Source organism: Thalassophryne amazonica, chromosome 4 (genome assembly GCF_902500255.1).
Source record: "Thalassophryne amazonica chromosome 4, fThaAma1.1, whole genome shotgun sequence".
In the NCBI taxonomy this organism is placed as follows: domain Eukaryota; kingdom Metazoa; phylum Chordata; class Actinopteri; order Batrachoidiformes; family Batrachoididae; genus Thalassophryne; species Thalassophryne amazonica.
Genome location: NC_047106.1, coordinates 106,055,702 through 106,060,368, shown reverse-complemented (window position 1 = coordinate 106,060,368; position 4,667 = coordinate 106,055,702).

Genomic DNA, 4,667 nt, shown 5'->3' with positions numbered 1-4,667 from the left:
TAGGAGAAATTAAAAGATCTGCCTGGTTAGGAGTAAAAAAAGCAACAAAGTCAGAAAATGGTATTGATGCTGATATTTGAACTTTTTGAATTAGACAGGAAGTTGCCTCAGAGCTTTGTGGCGTTTAACGTCTGCGTCAGTCAGAGGCAGGATGTGAAAAACTGATCAGCGCAGTGTGACGTCAACATGTGTCGCTATTAACACGTTAACAAACTTCCCCCCACTTCAGCTCTTTCATTTTGCTCATTAATGTTTAAAAGAATCTCATTTTCAAAGCTCGTTAAGACGAGTAAATGACATCATGAATGCGGTGGTGTGTGTGTGTCGTACCTCCACAGATGTTGCATTCAGTCAACATTTCCACACAAATCCATATTTCCTCTCCTTTCTATCTCGCTGTGTCACTGCCACTCTGTTCTTTCTCTTCTCTCTCTGTTAACGGGGTCAGAGTTCAGACTGTGATGTAAGTAAGAGTGTGTTTTGGGCGTGGACTCTTACATGCTGTGTTTGCATAAATGTGTGTGTGTGCGCGGGGGGAATTGTGGGGTTTGGTTTGATCTGTAGACGCTTCTGACGTGTCAGTGTCACTCAAACTTTCCACAGGGGGTGGAGCCTTTGTGGAACTCACGGGGACGGAGATCCCAGTCTGGTCCCGATAAAGTGAGACGCTTGTCGTGCCTTAGATGGAACGCTCGTGGTAAACAAAGACTTAAGTTCTTCTTGAACACGTTGTGTTAGTGGAGGCATTAATTTATAATAAATCCAGCCCATTAGTGAATTCGTTATTTGTAATCAGTTTCATACCCGGATGCAGAGCCGGCTCTAGCCATTTTGGTGCCCTTGATGAGATTATGGTTTGGTGCCCCCCACCCCTTTGTGTGCACACCACACCAAACATTACTGGACAGCAGCCGTATGACAGACCTTAAAGTGTTAATTGTTGATCAAACACACCAACACACAAACAAACACATGCTAAAATAACAATAAGAAATAATTAAATGAAAACAACAACAATATGAATAATTTTAAAAAATGTTCTGTTCAAACAAAACAGAACAGTGCAATATAACATAAAAAGTCCGTCTCAGTGACAAGAATGTAAATGCTGCAATGGTCAGTGAATACGTTGTATTTGGTAACAACAGGCCTTATAGAACCAGAATGTGCAAACAAGACAACATAAAACTATAATGTAGCACTAAAATCTGATCCATCTGTTGTTCTAAGACCTGTCTGTCTTATAAGAACAGCGCAGGGGTCCGTCATGTCGCCGTGCAGCTCCGCTATGAACAGTGACGTTGCGTGAAATCTCTCTGAGTAGGATTTCTTCTCAATGTGTATCTTTAATTTTTACTGTATTCTTTAAAATAGTATACTAAATACTTACGGTAATTAGTGTATGAAGCTCCTGGATTTGATACAAAACTACTTTATTCTTATATTTAGATATAGTAAGCCAATAATAATAACAACAATAATAATAATATTATTATTATTGTTAATTAATCTAATTTTTCAAAGTATTACAATCTGATTATTATTGGTATTACTGCTATTGTTATGTGCAAAAAATGTCTAAAAAAGGGTAAAAAAGTGGACCTTTAGGGGAGCCTTTCCCACCCCTGGCCCCTGAGGGTCCGCCTCTGCTCCAGAGGCCTGCAGTGTGTGTGTGTGTAGCTGCAGAGAGAGTTCTGTCTGTTCTTATTGACTCTCTGCTCTCAAACAGAGACACAGATGATCTTAAACTGACATAGTGTGTATTTAAAGTGAAGCAGTGCAGTTTCATGAACTTGAACCTGTATTGATTGTAAAGCCACTACAACTGTTATTATACAATTAATCCATTGGACAAGGAAGCTGAAATTTTATTACTGACCAAACCAAATGCACTGATAATCAGCTGTATGTTTGTGCAATGTTCATCAGTCTTGTCCTTGTTTTAGTATCACAAGATTTGTTGTGATGCATTTAATGTATTTCAGTAAATCCACAATACTACATCAATGGATGACAATTTGAGGGTGTTGGGAGGGGTCAAATTTCACTTTTTTGTATACTGGGGGTGGGGGATGTATTCCCCGATCCCCTGTTGTTATCTCATGCATGCTTTAACTGCTTAAATTATGCATAGCATTGATTCATCAAGGTGGTAGAAGCATTCCACAGAAATGTTGGTCCATGTTGGCATCACAGGATGAGGCAGTTCACACACCTTTACACCCCCACCAGCCTTAATTGTAGATCGATGGCACACCAATTCCATAGTTTCTGGTTATAACTGACAGGAGTGGCACTAAGTGGTCTTTAACTACTGTTATCCATTCCTTCAGGGTCCGACACTCTGTGCGCTCCATGCTTCTATTCTGGAAACTATGGTTTTAATGAGAGATTATTTGAATTACTGGTGCCTTTCTATCAGCTCAACCATTCTGCCTTAACAAGGCACTTTCATCTGGAGAACCACTACTCGCTATTTTTTTTTTTTGCCCATTCTTTGTAGACCCTTGAGATGGTTGTTACAGAAAATCACAATACTTGTTGTCGGTGGCAGACGGATAGTTTTGACCATGTGATAACATATAGGTTCTATCTTCGAGGTTCTCACATGTTCACAACAACCCGTCTACCACCAACAACCTGTCACAGACTAAGGACAGACACCTCAAGTGCAAAGAAGCACAATCTGGAGATTAATGAAGCACTTTTGCAGATCCATCCAGAATTATAGGATTTTGCTAAAAACTTGAAACAACAAAACAAACAAGAGTCAGTCTGTATTTTCCTCCACTGATACTACATGGAAATGCAAATTTACAGGAAGTGATGGATATGTGATTTTAGAGAGAATCAGAAAGATTTTGTGTTCCATCACTGCTGGTAATTTAGTCTGATTTCACGGCCACACTGTTCAGCTGCCATGGAACCCAAACATGTGGATTAGCTTGTACATACAACATAATTAAGATGTTTCTCAACTAGAATATCCATGTCCTCAGATCTGAAGTTACCATTCCTTCTATGTGGTGCTGAATAATTTAGAGCTCAACCTGCTTTGAATCTGTATGAAAACTGCTGGCTTTATGCTAATCAAAAATAACAATAATAAATGTACAATGTACCTCTCCCGTGGGTTACTTTTGCAATTATTGCTTGTTATGAATGCGTGTTCCTGCTGCTTGTTGTACTCAGTGACAGAAGAATGTGCTGTGTGTGTGCATGCAAATGATGATAAATTGCTTTTTAAAATCTCATTGGAATGGAAAGTAGAACATCAGAGTACAAGGGTGATAATTTATTTGAAGGACAACGTAAAATGCAACCAGATGTACATATGATGCTTAATCATGTTTTGTGTAATTTCCACTACCATGAAATACAGTAACTTACATATTTTATTATTAAAACAGGCTCCTTCACCACCACCCCCCCCCCACCCACACACACACATGCAGTGTAAGTGGCACGTTCTCCAGCGCCCGCAAGGATTAAAGCCCGGCGCTCCTGGACCCACTACCACCGACAAACACCCCCCAGGTGGACACGACGAACCGATTCTCTGTGGAGCAAAGAAAAGGTGAGGTGAGTCAGCAGGTACAACTCTATCTTTCACATAACACACGCTATCAGCAACACACTCAGGTCAATGTTTCTTTTTAACTTTATGCAAATGAGCAGCCCCTCACAACAAGTGGAGGATCACTTATCCTGCACGCCACCGCAGTGAGAAGCAAGCTGCACAATTCTCCTCACAATCTCAATTTACTGTGTAACCAAGCACCAAGATACTATCAACAATTACTTAATCACTTAATTACCTTTAGCGTGTGCTGACAGCATGTGTCCTCACCCTTCCCTGCTTCACGGGCTCGATATGTCAAACCCAGGCGCGGTCCTCAGCGTCTCACAAACAAACGTCACAAGGTCGAGTTCCCGGCAATTCTGCTCGAATCACTCATGGCTTAAATGCAGAACGCCATCTCATTATCAGCTTCAGCTGAAAGTCTTTAAGTTTGCACGTGAGCATCATCCACAGGTGCTGCAAGCCGTTAGGCCTGCACGTGAACATCCTCCGCAGGTGCAGCCAATAGTTCTAATGAGGGTGAAGGACTCTTCCGCCAGCACCTTCTCCACAGAAAAAAACCCAGTTTGCATACCACCTGGAGAGCAAAGAAAAGAAAACAACACCAACATGTCCAGCCACACCCCCCAACACACAACATATGACTCCCATCTACTGCTCCACCACACTGTGGGAAACCCCATCTCTGCCTGAAGCCTTCAACAACCTCTCACAGGTCATCTCCCTGAGGTAATTTTGTGTTCTCAGGCATGAGAACATGACGAACTCCTCTGCAGAAGTTGTGTACTATGGAGTAGACAGTAGACTTTGCTGTGCCAAAGAGTTTAGCAATAGTGCGGTAGCAAGCACCTGTTGCCAGCCAGTACAGTCCAACTGCAACACGTTTGCTCACCGATATCGGCTGCCGGAGGTGTGTATCTTGCCATGACAGTGCTAAATAAAGACGCTCACATAGGTAAATGAAAGTCCCCCTCGTCATTCCAAAATTATGAATGAAATCTGTATCTGAAAAGCTGCTAACATCACAGTCCCACCAGTCCTCGCTACGACTTCGCACCCAAACATTCTCTGGAGAGACAATGAT